Here is an 18,094-nt window from a genome sequence, read left to right on the forward strand (position 1 = left end):
TGTTTGAAAGATCCCTTTTTGTGATCTATATACGTCAAAGAGTTGGAACTTTGGGTTCAATTAAGTAGTCTATCAAAATGGTATTACTCGAGTGTCAAGGTACCATGATGATACATGGAGTTTAGTGGGAGCTAAAGTGAGTTTCTTAGTCTAAATATGTGGTTGACATATTAGTGACTAGAAATGTAGCTAAGGTGATGTTTCTTAGTCTAAATATGTGTTTGACATATTACTGACTAGAAATATTCTCGGGTGAATATTTGAGAGTAGCATGGCGCATCTTAAACATCTGGATCTAATGAGATAGATCTCCATGGATATTAGCATTTTAGTCAAGAGACTTATGTGATAAGATTCTTGAGTCGTTCAAGTTGTTGAACAATTAATATGATCTCTTGTGCTTCCGCTGCAGGATCTATTAAATATGCTAAAAGCTTCTCTCGTCGGGACTTATCATATTGAGAATATGAGAAGTCATTACCAATCATTTTCTAGTGAGTGTCACTAGATGATTATCAAGAGCATCCTTGAGTACTTGAGAAGCACTGAGGATTTACTCTTGACTGGAGGAATATATGAATTTTGTGTAAAAGGATTACACGGAAACATTCCTATGCTTATAAGATGTTATGAGCCTCGTTAAGGAATGGTTAGCATGTAAGAGTGTTATGTGCATAAAGAATAATATGTATAAGAAGTTATACATATATGTATAAGAAGTTATACATATATGTATAAAAAGTTATACATGTATAAAGAAGATATGTATGAGGAGTCATACATAAAAGATGTCATATGAAGAATGTGTATGTATAAGTGTTATACGTACAAATCATGAACGAAAAGCTAAGTACATTACAGCATCCGATGTTGTAAAAGAGATAGTTGATAACCGCAATTTAATGGAACTAGAGTAGTTCCGTTAGCCGAATATCGTCTCTCCGAGAGATCGTGGAAAACAAATGGTCTCTTGTGCTTCCGCTGCAGGATCTATTAAATATGCTAAAAGCTTCTCTCGTCGGGACTTATCATATTGAGAATATGAGAAGTCATTACCAATCATTTTCTAGTGAGTGTCACTAGATGATTATCAAGAGCATCCTTGAGTACTTGAGAAGCACTGAGGATTTACTCTTGACTGGAGGAATATATGAATTTTTTGTAAAAGGATTACACGGAAACATTCCTATGCTTATAAGATGTTATGAGCCTCGTTAAGGAATGGTTAGCATGTAAGAATGTTATGTGCATAAAGAATAATATGTATAAGAAGTTATACATATATGTATAAGAAGTTATACATGTATAAAGAAGATATGTATGAGGAGTCATACATAAAAGATGTCATATGAAGAATGTGTATGTATAAGTGTTATACGTACAAATCATGAACGAAAAGCTAAGTACATTACAGCATCCGATGTTGTAAAAGAGATAGTTGATAACCGCAATTTAATGGAACTAGAGTAGTTCCGTTAGCCGAATATCGTCTCCCGAGAGACTGTGAAAACAGCGGGTCTCTTGTGCTTCCGCTGCAGGATCTATTAAATATGCTAAAAGCTTCTCTCGTCGGGACTTATCATATTGAGAATATGAGAAGTCATTACCAATCATTTTTCTAGTGAGTGTCACTAGATGATTATCAAGAGCATCCTTGAGTACTTGAGAAGCACTGAGGATTTACTCTTGACTGGAGGAATATATGAATTTTGTGTAAAAGGATTACACAGAAACATTCCTATGCTTATAAGATGTTATGAGCCTCGTTAAGGAATGGTTAGCATGTAAGAGTGTTATGTGCATAAAGAATAATATGTATAAGAAGTTATACATGTATAAAGAAGATATGTATGAGGAGTCATACATAAAAGATGTCATATGAAGAATGTGTATGTATAAGTGTTATACGTACAAATCATGAACGAAAAGCTAAGTACATTACAGCATCCGATGTTGTAAAAGAGATAGTTGATAACCGCAATTTAATGGAACTAGAGTAGTTCCGTTAGCCGAATATCGTCTCCGAGAGATCGTGAAAACAATGGGAGTGTTTGGTGCTTTAGAACCGAGTCTAAAAACTTGTTTAGACATGTACTTAAAAAGGCTCTATGTGATGAAAAGATTGCATAGAACAAAGGAAAATAGCAATGGAAATTAGAGTCATGCAACTGTTGCTAATCCTCTAACCAAAGCCGTTGGCATAAGGTAGACATGATGGTTATGTCATCTCAATGTGAATTGAGGAGTATAACTTAATTGCTAAAGATCGTTATGCAAATATTGGATAGAGTATTGATATTTACATAAGTGATGATCGCATTCATTGTTAGAGTTTCTTTAAGAACTCAATTATTCAGTTTGACTGAAAACATGAATACCTTGTTTATCTGAATAAGTTGTGGAGACAATGTTGAACAATATTCAAGTGAATAAGATGAACATTGTATTATGTCCCTAGTCACTTAATCAGGTGACGTCTCGGAGTGACTAGATTGTAAGTCGATTGATGGTTGTTCAACACCATAAGGTCATATGTGATGACTGGTCGATTACATAGGCAGAGTGTGTGACACTTTGCTGGACAGTGACCATTTAGAGAGTCTCTAAGTTCTATTATAGATGCCTGGTCGTGGCGGGGATCTCTAAGATGTTCTAATGAGTCGATTCTTTTAACTGGAGACTATTATCTAAGCAGGTGCAGTTTCCGAGTGACTTTGGTTTTTGTCCTAGGTCGTGCCGTGAAATGAGGCCAAAAGGGCATTCACTAGGTCATGGTGAGTTGTATTATGCAATAGGATAGATAGGGCATACAGGAATTGTCCACCCACGTTGGGTAACTATATCTCAAGGCCACTCGAGGAGTTAATGACTACAAATGCGTGGCCACACTCGGAAGTAATCTGTGAGAGATTTTTCCGGTCAGGTAGTCACACTCCCGATCAAGAAAACCACTCGCGATGTGTTCATGTGCAAGTGCGACCTGAAAGACACCTTGCATTGAGTGGGAGATTAAAACGGACAAGAGAATTGGTAGCGCACACCTTGTATCAGACAAGTGGGAGATTTTTGGAGTTAGTGTCCTCCACAATAGTACGTTAACATAATAAATCTCATTAATGGAATATCGTCAGATATTTAATTATTTGATCCTCGTCAATTGATTAACGTAAATCGATAACGGTTGGCTGATTAGAGTTTGACGTTATTGTCGTGAGACGGCGGTGATCAACTGACCCCTTTCGATGACACCTAAAGAAACGAACCCCAATAGACAACTAATTAATTGTATGAGATACAATTTATTTAGTCCCTTGATTTGTAGACTAAAAAGTTAGTCGATTATTTTTAGAGAGATTTCGAGTTGCGAACTCGAGGAGCGGCAGTTATTATTTAATTATGCGATAATTGAATAATAAGTTTTGGGAGACGGGTTTGTGTTAATTAACTGTTAATTTACTAAAATTGTACTAATTGATTAATGTGATTAATATTAGTACGTAAAGAATATGTGTAGTGGTACACGTATATTTACGGAGTGAATTGGACGAATTAATTATGGAAGTATTTAAACATGATACGATGTTTAAAATAAAAATTACACGGATTTGTGCGACAAATATAAGAACCAACATGGACCCGTAAATGGTCAAGTGGACCGTGTAAAATAAGAGTAGTGGATGATTACTCACATAATCATTTCACCTTATTTTGTATACTACCATAGTTTATCTTATGTAAGAGTCTGCATGGGATGTAAGATGAAAAATATAAGACAAATTTGTCCACTCCCTCACTCCACCTCCACCCGCCACTTCCCTTCCTATTCACTCCATCTATTGTTCATTTATTTACACTACCTCACTTCTTCACTCAATACTTTGCATGTGAACAATTTTTCAACATCTCTCTAAAAATATTACTCATTTTTACTAAGCTTGTTAGTAAAAAATATATAATTACTAAGACTAGTTAGTAATATTACTAATAATATCAAGGGTACAATATTAACAAGTTCTAGTTCAATACTTGTTAATATTTTTGGGTTAGTTCTTGGATGCAACAAGAAGGAGATCTTCTTTTTGAAGATTTGCAAGGAGGATCTTCCATTTGGTATAAGCTCAAGAACAAGCTAGTAAGGTGAACTTGTTTTTGCCCCTTTTACCACTAATTCAATGTAAGGAAATTGTTTTTCCTTATACTTTCTTTTTATGCTTTCATATTAGCATGCATGTTACATAGATCACCTAAATGACAATTTATGAGATAAATTAATTTTATTAGAGAGTCTAATATGGATCTATGATCTTTCACAAATGTTTAGGACGGTTCAAATTGAATTGCCTTTACAAAATGGATGGAAGAAACAAGCGTTCACGATTTTCAACACGGGCAATCCTCTTATTTAATTAATAATGGGAGGGATTACAATTTCGACAATAAAAAAAGCTCGACGAGGCTACAACTTGTCGAAGCTAAGGTGTCAACTAAAACACCTCACATAATAAAGCTAGCACAAAACACACAATAACTAGCTAGTACAACATAATAAAAACTCACAACACTACTACAACATAATAATTAAGTGGGTAATGGAGGTCTTCACTCTTCCATTCTACCCTTGCCTTTTCCCTCGGGGTACATCTTCCCCTTGTTCTTCTTGTAGGCCCGCCTAGCATGGATTTCCTCCTCAGAACGGATCTAAGACGGCGACGGCCTCCGGTCTAGCACAAGACCCCATATTCGACCCAAGACGAGCCAATGCACGGCCCACCATATTCTTGGGGCCGGAACTCCTCTCTTCGGTGGTCTCATCACATCGGGGGTAGCTTCATCAACATACTCCTCAAAGAAGGCACGGTTGACCTTGCCAACCTCCCGATACTTCAAGTCGACAACCTCGTCCTTACGAAATTTGGATCTCTCTTCCAAGGACGGAGCACGTGACCACTTGACATAAGCGGGAGTCACCCATGTCGTGGCAACAGGGTTTGGTACCTCCCAAAGAGGCTGAGTGGCCCACCACCTTTCGAAGACCTCCACAAGCTCGGAGTTCCGGAAAGCATTCTCTTGGATAAGGGTATCTTGAGCGGGCACCTTTTGTTGACGCCCCATTTGCCTCATGAGCCTTTCTGGATATGTGAAGGAAGATACCTTCAAACCCACCACCATCAAAGAACAAGGACTAGCACCCGAAGCGGGCAACCCCGTGAAGGACCTCAAGTGCCACCACGGCACCACCTAACGGATGTGAGGACCACCCTCCTCCACCAATCTTGCGGCCCAATAAGCCTCGGTGGAAGCAAAACTATCAGGGTACAACTTCTTCCTCATGGTAAGATGACGGAAGAAATAAGAAGAAGAATCAACCGGAGGCTCTACATACCTTAGCCTCTCCAATAGCCACACTTGGAGGATCCTTAGGGATCCGAAAGAGGGAGCTTCTCCACAAGAGCTTTCCTTGTCCAAAGCTTGGATAATCTCTCCAAGCACCAACCAAGATGGATCTCTACCATGCTCCATTTGCTCAATCGCATGAATAAGGGTCATGCTACCATAGCATTTTGACCCCTCCTTCTTCAAGACATCAACAAAGAGGTACACATGGACAAGGCAAAATGCAAGAGCCCTTCTCCTAGCCACCTCCGAGACAATAGCACCTAATCGATTTGAAAAGATGTTGAGAAGAGCCAACATGTCCACACCATGTGGAGCAAGAAGAAAGTTGATTTGGCTTGTTGACAAGCCCAACATGGAACGGAATTTCTCCTTGAAGAAGTAGTCAAAAACATGATCATTATCATGATAAAGATCTTCAATAGATCTTTTCCCTTGTTGTGCTTCATGTCGGTCTTGATCGATAGCATTACCGATATAGGGATTGAAAATCCCTTCAAACTCATCGTCCCAAAGACCACAAATTTCATCTACTTGATCACTAAAGATCTCTTGAGTTGATAGAGACAACTCTCCCACTTTCTTATCTTGGCCAATGAGACCATCCTCTTCATTGCTTGACTTTGGTGAGCTTTTCAAGCTCTCTTTGTTACAATTCACTTACTCTTTGAATGGAGCATCATCAATTTTCTTCTTCCATTGGAATTCCGACTTCTTCCTATCATCCTTCCGGCTATAATGATCAACCATAAAACATGGTTCATGCAAACGGGGAGCTCTCATGGTCTTTTCAAGATTGAAAGTTATGCTCTCATCTCCCACTTCTAGAGTGAGCTCTCCATGCTTCACATCAATCACCGCACCCGCGGTGTGTAAGAAAGGTCTTCCTAGAATGATTGGAATGTTGGAGTCTTCTTCCATGTCAACAATGACAAAGTCCACCGGGATGAAAAATTTCCCAACTCTTACGGGAACATCTTCCCATATCCCTAATGGTGTCTTCGTCGATCTATCGGCCATTTGGAGTGTGATATTGGTGCATTTAAGTTCTCCCATCCCTAACCTTTTACTCACCGAGTACGGCATAACACTCACACTAGCCCCTAGATCACATAAGGCTTTGTTGATCGTGGTGTCGCCAATGGTACACGGTATTGAGAAGCTTCCCGGATCTTTGAGTTTTGGAGGTGAACTCCCTTGAAGTATTGCACTACTCACCTTAGTGAAGGCGATAGTCTCAAGCTTCCGGATCAACTTCTTCTTTGTGAGGATGTCTTTCATGTATTTTGCATAGGCCGGCACGTGATTGATGAATTCCGTGAAAGGAATTGTGACTTCCCAATTGAGTAATGGAGTCTACTTCATGCTTTCCTCCTCTAGTAGCCTTGCGAGGTCTACTATATTGTGAGTTATGTGTAGGGAAATATCCGTAAAATTTCCTTAAATTTTAGGACTATAACGCAATTTTAACATGTGATTATTGTCATAAACGAAAAATACAAGAGAAACGATAAAGGTATAAGAATCAACCTTGGGTCCTTTGAATTTCGGCCTAAGAACAGAAATCAAAATAGATTTCCTCCTAATCGTTGCACCCAAGATCGTCTGAGACTATGCCCCTTGTGCTAGAAATTACTCTCTAATTGCCTTGCAATATTGAGAGAGTTTTTGTGAGGTTTTCGATGAGAGATCTAGAATTTCAGAGAAAATTGCCCTGAAACCCTAGTTTTTGTGCAAATGACAAAAGATTAGGTCAAAAAGGAGAGAAGCTCTCCTTTTGTTCCTCTCGGTTGGCCGTGGGTTTGCTTAGGGAGGGAGTGGGCTTTCCACTTCCTCCTTATTAAACTCGTGGTCCGACTCGTGTCGCTAAAATGTATATGACGGGTTTTAATTATAAATCGTCATCCGTCATCGGATATTAAAATATCAACTAGTAACATGACTCAGTCGATATATTAATTCTTGTCCGACAATGACAATATTGTATAATTAATTAATTCAATATACATTAATTAAATATAACCGTTTAAATTTAATTTACGAATTAACCGCTTAATTCGCCTTAGCCATTATTATTTAATCCGTATTAAATAAATATCTCAACATCGCGTTTGACTAATTATTAGTCAATAACGACTAAATGTTTAGTCAAATTAGGCATCAACATGATGTATTTTCATACCGTCACATCTCTCAAACGTATCCTATAGGTGTGACTTTTAGGGACCAGTTGATCACCGCCATCAGTATGACAATAACGTCAAACTTATCTAGCAAGCCAACCGTTGTTGATAAACGTGGACCAACTGATAAAAATACAAAAGTATACCCTTTGATCCTTTTAGAGATTTATATGTCATTGCACTAAGCGTAGCCGGACACGCCCCAACAAACTCCCACTTGTCCGTACAAGTGTACGTGCAATAACGTTATCCGCACTAACCGGAGGACACGGCTCCAACAAACTCCCACTTGTCCGTACAAGTGTATGTGCGATAACCGATTCTCATATCCATTTAAAATTTCTCCCACTCAATGTAAAACAATTTGCGGATCCGTATCCGCAAAGGTCGTATTTTACAATCGATGCATTTCAAGAGTGGTTTCCCGACTAGAGAGTAACTTAACCGATAAAACGATTCGTATTCGAGCATGGCCATGCATTTCGATTCTGACTCCTCGAGTGGCCCCGAGAAATATCGAGTACGATAAAGGTGAATATTTCCTTCAACTCGACTCCGCCGATCTAAGCACGCATGAAATGACCGAAAAAATCTACTTGGCCCCTCGTTACGGATGACCGTGAGAAAGAAACCAAAGTCACCCAAAAAGTGCCTTAATCTCAAGAGACGGTCGATAGTCAAAAGAATCGACTCTTAGGATCACCATGGAGGTCCTATCCACGACCGGCACCGAATGTTATAAAACATTTAGGACTCCACGTCGTTGTCACAATTGTGTCCTACGAGATATCCGTATAACTCGCCTCTCGTGATTGGTGGTCAACCGTTTGACTTATGGCTCGTTGAACCACCATCAACCAACGTCACAAAATAATTGCGAGTTATCACTCACGTGGGCAATTAAGGACCAAAAAAATATAATGTTTGTTGATTCACTTTGTGGTGTTCAAAATTGTCGTACAAATCCACATGAAAAACAAAATATTTAAATATCAAAACGATGATGTCGTATAGAGTACACAAGAAAATGAATCTAATCCATAAAAGAGTACTACAACTCAGGAACACGTTTAATTCCCATGGAATTAACATGCCCTTCATGCTTATCTTGTCGTAATGGTTTAGTGAGAGGATCTGCTATGTTATCATCTGTAGCAATCTTTTCTATCACTACCTCCTTTTTCTCCACGTAATTTCGGATTAGATGAGCTTTTCGTTGTACATGTCTAGACTTGTTGCTAGACTTAGGCTCCTTAGCCTGGAAGATGGCACCTCTATTGTCGCAATAGATGGTGATCGGGTCATTCGAACTAGGCACTACAGATAGTCCTTGAAAGAATTGACGCATCCATATCGCTTCCTTTGCAGCTTCAGACGCGGCATAGTACTCGGACTCGATCGTAGAATCTTTGTAACACTTTGTTTGAACTCTTCCGGTGATCGGCGCCATTAAGAGTGAAAACGAATCCGATCGAGATTTCGAGTCATCTCGATCCTTTTGGAAGCTAGAATCTGCGAATCGGTTAGGCGCATAGCTTTTGATCGCCTCCATAAGTCAATGCCCAATCTTTAGTCCTCCGTATGTACTTAAGAATGTTCTTGACAGCCATCCAATATGATTCACCTGGATGCTGTTGGAATCGACTTGTCATACTCAATGCATATGCCACGTCCGGACGTGTGCATATCATGGCATACATGATTTATCCTATAGCCGACGCATAAGGAATCCGTGTCATGCGCTCTTTCTCTTCCGGTGTCTCTGGTGCCTGAGACTTGCTCAAATGCACCCCTGGAGCCATAGGAAGAAACCCCTTTTTGCGATTAGTCATCTTTGAATCTCTCTAGAATCTTGTCTATATAAGACTCGATCGAGAGATAACATCCGACGTGATCTATCTCGATAGATACAGATGCCCAAAATTCTTTGTGCCTCACCCAGATATTTCATCTGGAAATGGTTCTTCAACCATACTTTTACCGAAGTTAATAGAGGTATGTCATTCCCAATCAGGAGTATGTCATCGACATACAATATTAGGAAGACAATCTTGCTCCCACTCGACTTGATATATAGACATGGTTCCTCGACCGATCGAGTAAATCCATTTTCTTTTATCACTTGGTCGAAACGATGATTCCAACTCCGAGAAGCTTGCTTAAGTCCATAAATGGAACGCGTAAGCTTGCACACTTTCTTAGGATGTTCAGGATCGATGAAACCTTCGGGTTGTACCATGTACAACTCTTCCTCCAAATAACCGTTTAAGAAGGCGGTTTTCACATCCATCTGCCAAATTTCATAGTCATGAAAAGAGGCAATCGCTAAGATAATCCGAATGGAACGCAGCATGACTACGGGTGCAAAAATTTCATCGTAGTGCAAGCTTGGCACTTGGGTGAAACCTTTAGCAACTAGTCGTGCTTTATAGATATCTTGTTGACCTTCCACAGAATGCTTTATCTTGTAAAGCCATTTGCATTGAAGGGGACGAACCTTAGCAGGTAAGTCAACAAGATCCCATACGTTGTTCTCATACATGGAGTCCATCTCGGATTGCATGGCCTCAAGCCATAGCTTTGAGTCGGAACTAGTCATGGCACCTTTATAGGTTGCGGGTTCACTACTCGTTAAGAGCAGAATGTCATCTATGTCATGTTCCTCGACCATACCAATGTATCTGTCCGGAGGAATAGAGACTCTTCCCGACCTCCTAGGTTCCTCAGGAATATTAACCGCAGCCGGGATTGAAGGAACTGGTTCCTCTAATGGTTGCTCGGTATTTGGTTCTGGAATCTCCGATAGCTCGAAGGTTCTATTACTCTTCGCGTTCTCGAGAAATTCCTTCTCTAAGAATGTCGCACTAGCCGCAACAAATACACGTTGTTCGGTCGGCGAATAGAAGTAATGACCAAGTGTTCCTTTAGGATAACCTATAAAGTATGTCTTGATCGATCGCGGGCCGAGCTTATCCTCGTGTCTCCACTTGACATAAGCCTCGCAGCCCCAAACCCGTATAAAGGACAAGTTAGGGACCGTTCCCTTCCATATTTCATATGGAGTCTTGTCAACAGCTTTAGACGGACTTCGATTTCTCCGTTCGGACACACCATTCAACTGAGGTGTTCCAGGTGGAGTTAACTGTAAGACAATCCCACAGTCCTTAAGGTGTTGATCAAACTCGTGTGAAAGATACTCGCCACCACGGTCTGATCGTAGTGTTTTAATCTTTCTACCCAGTTGGTTATGTACCCGATTCTGGTATTCTTTGAATTTCTCAAAGGACTCACTTTTATGCTTCATCAAGTAGACATAGCCATATCTACTTAAATCATCCGTGAAAGTGATGAAATACCTATAGCCTTCTCGTGCGGTGATTGACATAGGTCCACACACATCCGTATGTATGAGTCCTAATAGGTCAGCAGCGCGCATTCCAACACCTTTGAAGGAAATTCGAGTCATCCTACCAATGAGACATGATTCACACGTGCCAAATGATTGAAAATCAAAGGCCGAGATAGCTCCATTATGTATGAGCTGTTTAACGCGTTTCTCATTAATGTGTCCCATACGGCAGTGCCATAGATACGTTTGATCTTTGTCACCAACCTTTAACTTCTTATTCATTACGTGCAATATTTCGGTGGTCTGATCTAAAACATAAATTCCGTTCATGGAACTGCCTTGCCATAAATCATATCGTGTAATGAGAAAATGCAACTATTATTCTCTATTACAAATGAAAAACCAAGTTTGTCAAGTGCGTAAAATGAAATAATGTCTTTAGAAAGACTGGTACATAATAGCGATTATATAAAAATAACTCAAATCCGCTAGGAAGTTGGATCACATATGTTCCCCTCGAGATGGCACCACTCGTGCTCCATTCCCGACACGCAGTCCACCTCACCCTTTACGAGGGGTTCGATGTTTCGGAGGCCCTGCACATGATTGCACAGATGAGAACCACAACCAGTATCTAGTACCCAAGTTCCGTAACTTGCGTGGTTAATCTCAATCATATGAATAAAAGAAGAAGAAGAAGAAGAAGACATACCAACAGGATTAACGCGACCTGCTTTTATGTCCTCATGGTATACAGGACATGTACGCCTCCAATGCCCAGTCTTGTGGCAATGATGGCATTCCATGTTACCAGTCTTGCTCTTTGTCGCGCCTGATGAGGTGCTCGACTCACCAGGCCCACTCTTACCTGATCCCGACTTCTTAAACTTCGGTTTAGCTACTGCTAGGTCTGCCTGAGCTTTGCCCTTACCCTTGCCCTTGTTTGACACAACGAGAACATCCTGTTTCAGGCTCCCACTAAACTTCATGTCCTTCTCGGTCTGTACGAGAAGGGAGTGTAGTGCGTGAGGACTTTTCTTCAAATCATTCATATAGTAATTGGCTCTAAAGAGCGCAAAACCATCGTGGAGTGAATGAAGCATGCGGTCAATCACGATGTTCTCACTGATCTTACAATCAAGTGCCTCCAGTTTCTCGACATTCTCAATCATGCTGAGAATGTGTGGGCTAACAGTTGGCCCTTACGGAGTTTCGCCTCAAAGAAAGCAGGTATGCTCATAGGTCACGATTCTCGGTGCTTTCGAGAATTCCTTAGTGAGCGTTGTGAAAATCTTGTTCGCACCTTGGGCTATGAAGCGTTTCTGCAAATTGTATTTCATTGCAAAAATGAGTACGTTTTTAATCGCACCCGCTTCCATGACGAAATCGCTATACGTGGCGATCTCGTTAGCTCCAGCCGTGGGGCCTGGGTTTGGCGGGATTGGCTCGATCGGATATCCGAGCTTCCGTCGGCAATGGCAAAGATTCCGTAATGCCGCCTCCCGTCCGCGAAGTTTGATCCATCATTCTTGATCGAGTAGAGCGATTCATCCGATTCATGAAGATCCGGCCAGGACTCACGGTCCAATGTGGCACTTGGCATTGGGTCGTCAAAGACAAGACGGCCACCATTATGTTATAAGCGGTTTAAATGATCGTGATCTACACTGAAAAAGAAAGGAAAAACAAAACGAAATAAGCAACTCATCGTGGTGATTTAAGTCTATTTAAAATTCATTTTTAACGTGTAGACTCATTGCACTTGTATAATTGATCTACCTCAAGAATTATACAAATGATCCCAAGACTCAATTTCCATAAATTGATAAGCCAACTGTTTAGCTAGTTCTACCGTTAGAACTCTTGGTCGATAGATTTCCGTAAATCCTATCTATAGTCCACCATAATCACAGGATCGTACGAGTGACCATAGTGTTGAGATAAAATAGGTCAATCAGTTCCAACTTACCCGACGTAGAAGGGGTCATATTATGCCTACCGACGAAGAAGGGATTCATTGGAGTTTGACCTATAAAGACTATTCTCAATTTTTGGTTATACGAGGAAGATCTCATCAACTTAGTTTCAATTCATTTTAAGTGAACGAAAACTAGCATTACGTGAATGAATTAATTTAGGTGATGGCTTATAATAACGTGTGACATCTGTATGTCATAGAAAACTAATGCGTGACCTCTAAATGAGTCAGTTTTCATGCAAATATTAGGTGGTTTGGTTTTAGGCGGAAAATGATGCAAACTATCGTTACGATAAAATAAATAAAAGAATGCAAAACGTAAATAAAAGTCCTAGTGTGGCCTATCCTAGTAAAAAGAACATAGTACAACTTTGGAATCCACCGTTGGACCCGAGAAGTTTGTCTTGATGTTCCATCTAGTGGGAGTGAGCATCCGATCTCCATCTTTGGTCTTCTCAAAATTACAATTTAAATTTTACAAAATATAAACCTATTTACATTCTAAATTAAAACTGTAATTACAAAGAAAAATCAAAACGGAGATGCGAGATCTCAAAATACAACCAAGACCGTGTTCCATCATTACGGTAACACGTTCTACTAAGGCCACACTAAGTTACAACCGTTTGTAAAATTAAATACAAAATAAAAACATTCATGGCATTCAAAAATAATGATAAATAAAAATGCATCAACTAAAACAAATTTATTCGTGACATAATTCCGTAATTATGTTAAATTTATCCAAACCACCTTTTAACGATTAAAATTATGTGACAAAACCGCTTCTATCAACTTAATTTTAATCCATTACAATCCGTTACTTTAAATTACTTTAAAATAACTAAATGGAACGTGAGTGAACCGTTTCACTATCAAGCGAATGCACAAAATCCGTATTATGCACATGATATGGCCGAAAAAAAATAAAACACGAATTTTTTTTTTTTCTTCTTTCACGGCTGAACCGTGACAAAACATCAAAAAAAATTTTTTTTTTTCAGCTGCTCAAAACCGTGAGCATCAACAATCAACCAAAATCGATTTGATAGAAAAAACCAATTGCAATTTAAACCTAATCCGTATAGAATTGAATCTACAATTGATAAAACATTAACATATTGCATTGAAAAATCGATTACAAAAACAATATGCAAACACAAAACGAAAGCAAAACGAGACTATCGTCTGATCAGCAGTAAGCCGTGTGGCACGGCTTCCAATGCAAAAAAATAAAAACAGCCGTGTAAAATAAATTCGGCCGCACGGTTTTTTAATGCAAAATTACATCGATTCAAATCGTTTTATGAAAATCACAATGAAAAATTTACGTGGCCTCGCTCTGATACCACTTGTAGGGAAATATCCGTAAAATTCCCTTAAATTTTAGGACTATAACGCAATTTTAACATGTGATTATTGTCATAAACGAAAAATACAAGAGAAACGATAAAGGTATAAGAATCAACCTTGGGTCCTTTGAATTTCGGCCTAAGAACAGAAATCAAAATAGATTTCCTCCTAATCGTTGCACCCAAGATCGTCTGAGACTATGCCCCTTGTGCTAGAAATTACTCTCTAATTGCCTTGCAATATTGAGAGAGTTTTTGTGAGGTTTTCGATGAGAGATCTAGAATTTCAGAGAAAATTGCCCCGAAACCCTAATTTTTGTGCAAATGACAAAAGATTAGGTCAAAAAGGAGAGAAGCTCTCCTTTTGTTCCTCTCGGTTGGCCGTGGGTTTGCTTAGGGAGGTAGTGGGCTTTCCACTTCCTCCTTATTAAACTCGTGGTCCGACTCGTGTCGCTAAAATGTATATGACGGGTTTTAATTATAAATCGTCATCCGTCATCGGATATTAAAATATCAACTAGTAACATGACTCAGTCGATATATTAATACTTGTCCGACAATGACAATATTGTATAATTAATTAATTCAATATACATTAATTAAATATAACCGTTTAAATTTAATTTACGAATTAACCGCTTAATTCGCCTTAGCCATTATTATTTAATCCGTATTAAATAAATATCTCAACATCGCGTTTGACTAATTATTAGTCAATAACTCCGACTAACTGTTTAGTCAAATTAGGCATCAACATGACTGTATTTTCATACCGTCACATCTCTCAAACGTATCCTATAGGTGTGACTTTTAGGGACCAGTTGATCACCGCCATCAGTATGACAATAACGTCAAACTTATCTAGCAAGCCAACCGTTATTGATAAACGTGGACCAACTGATAAAGATACAAAAGTATACCCTTTGATCCTTTTAGAGATTTATATGTCATTGCACTAACTGTGGAGGACACCAGCCCCAACAAACTCCCACTTGTCCGTACAAGTGTACGTGCAATAACGTTATCCGCACTAACTGGAGGACACCGGCTCCAACATTATGGACCGCCATTTCCTCAATTTTGTTCCAAGTTTGATTGTCATCAACTTCGGTGAACATTCCATTTGATCCCATGTTGAGAATGTTCCTTGAATCTTCATAAAGACCGTTCCAAAATTGTTGTACCAAGAACCACTCGTTAAGTCCATGATGAGGACATGAGCGATAAATTCCCTTGAATCGTTCCCAAGCTTCATACAAAGATTCTTCATCTCTTTGCTTAAAGCCCGTAATTTGAGCTCTTAGCATGTTAGTCTTTTCCGGTGGATAGAACTTTTTGTAGAAAGCTAGAGCCAACTTCTTCCAAGAATCAATTCCGAGAGTAGCCATATCAAGGCCTTTCAACCATTGTTTCGCGGTGCCAATTAGAGAAAAAGGAAATAAGACCCATCGAATTTGGTCTTGAGTTACACCGGTTTGAGAAATTGCATCACAATAGTCACAAAAAGTCTCCATATGAGAATGAGGGTCTTCACTAGGCATCCCCCCAAATTGGCTTCTTTCGACTAATTGGATAAATGCGGATTTGGCAATAAAATTTCCGGTTAGATGTTGTGGTGTGGGAGTACCATTGGGTAGGTTCTCCTCGGTGGGTACGGAATGTGATGAAAACTTAGGCATTGTGGGTTGATTTTGTGTTGGATTTTGTGTTGGGTTCTCCTCACCTTCTCTTGCAAAAGGGTTGATGAACTCAATAGTGTTTGGTTGAATATCTACAACCTCACTAATACCTCTCAAAGTTCTCCTAGCAAGTCTTCTATTGGTTGTCAAAGTTCTTTCAATTTCGTGATCAAAGGGTAACAAGTCACCTTCTGACCTTCTAGACATGCAAAATATCAAACAACTCGAAAATAATTAGAACAAACCTTGAGGAGTTTTACTTCCCCAAGGCAAAGAAAGACACAACTAATAACAATACAAGAAAATCTAAATCAAGTTAACACCGTCCCCGGCAACGGCGCCATTTTTGGTCGTGATCCCTAGTGAGGCGTTTAGTTTTCAGTACTTGTCGTCAAGAGCACCTAGACCAAAACACAATTTATAACTTTACAAACAACTCTACAATTAGTAAAGAGGCAAGTAAAGGTTGGATCCCCAGGGACGGGAATTGAGATGAGATTTCTATTGCAACTAGTGGTGTCTAAGGGTGTCACCATTGGGGTTTGAATTAGAAGGTCACTAAACTAAATGGCAATGAAAGTAAACAAGCAAGATGAATTAAAAGGGATGTAAACAATTGATAAAAAACACTAGGGTGTCATGGGGTCATAGGGGATTCATGGGAATTGATCATACAAACATATTCTCAAACTATAAGCAAGAAATTATTGTTGTGATGGATCGAGTTGGTTTATATCTTATAATCCTAGGAAAGTTTGGGTCCCGGAGCCGAATCGATTAGATTGTACAACACCTACAAGTCGACTTAATCTTCCCTACTCAACAATATGCATGGTCTAATGAGACTCGAGTTGGTTTATGTCTTACAAGTCTCATTCAAAAGATAGGTGATGGGTAAAAAATGCAAGGATTCATAGGCTCACATTTCATCAAACATAACATGTGCATAAGTTGAGATCACAACAAGCAAGCAAATAAATTATGAAAACATATTAAATTAAGCATGAATCATTCCCCATGTTGGTTTTCCCTAATTGCCCATTAACCCTAGCTAAGGAAACTACTCACTCATTATCATGTTGAACATGCTAGCAAGGTTGTCAATCATACCAACAAAGTGAAACATGATGAATAAATGAAAGTAATTAGCAATAATTAAAAAGGGATTAAGAGAATTATACCTACTAATGATTCCAATAATAAAGCAAAGAATAAAAGAAGTACTTGATGCTTGATTGGAAGGTTGTCAATCTCCCAATAATAACCCAAATAATCTTCAATTACCCAAAATAAAGGATGAACAAGAGAGAGATTAAGGAAATAAAACTTGTATTAAAACGTGATTAATTGTTGATTACAAGATTAAAGAGAGATTTGATTGATATTAACTACACTAAAGATTTCTAAGAAGAACATGCTCTTCTAATTAGACTAATGGGGTATTTATAGTGGGGATTAGGTGCATGAATTAGGGTTAACTAAGGGCTTAAATGACGATTAAGTCCCTTGTTGAGGAGACTCCGGTCTCTTTAGGGAGACTCCGGTCTCTAGGGAGACTCCGGTCTCTAGAAAAAGATGTGCATCCTTCCTTGAGGCTTGTAGAAGACGAAATGGGACTGTCTGGGAATCCGGGCGTCTTTAGCACGGGACGGGCGGATTTGGCAGCTTCTGGACGGACGTCCAGAAGGGAAAGACGGGCGTCTTTGGGTGGTTTTGCCCGGGCGTCTTCTGGAGAAGCCACTCGGATTGTGGAGTGGTGGACGGGCGGATTCAAGGCAATCCGCACGGATTGTCAGGCAGTCTTGTTCCTTCTTCTTTTCTTCCTTTTTGTTCATAAAATCCTTGAGGATTTCCTCGGGGATGCAAGGATCTTTTCTCATCATTGCCCATCTACTATAGTATGTACAAAGGTCTTCTAATCTTATCTCTCCTTGATGCTTGGTCATTGGATTCAATCAATTTAGCCTTATTTTGCCATGAAAATGCAAGGTTTGCACTCCTTTCCTACCAAGGGATCAAAACCTCAAAGAATATGCAAAACAAAGAACTAAAGACAATAAATGACCCAAATATGCACTAAAAAGCATGGGAACAAGGCTAATTCGGGGACTAAATATGCTCTAATTATGGTCACATCACCTGTTTAATTGATTGCTTTT

At 39.4% G+C, this 18,094-nt stretch overlaps 1 non-coding gene across 1 annotated transcript; it reads left to right on the forward strand.

Annotated features, from left to right (window-relative positions):
* The first annotated feature begins 15,456 nt into the window (after positions 1 to 15,456).
* Positions 15,457 to 15,563, forward strand: LOC141589131 (small nucleolar RNA R71). The gene has a single exon (XR_012520081.1). It is a non-coding gene; the product is annotated as a small nucleolar RNA R71 (small nucleolar RNA).
* Positions 15,564 to 18,094: the final 2,531 nt, after the last annotated feature.

This window comes from Silene latifolia, chromosome 6, assembly GCF_048544455.1.
Source record: "Silene latifolia isolate original U9 population chromosome 6, ASM4854445v1, whole genome shotgun sequence".
NCBI lineage: Eukaryota > Viridiplantae > Streptophyta > Magnoliopsida > Caryophyllales > Caryophyllaceae > Silene > Silene latifolia.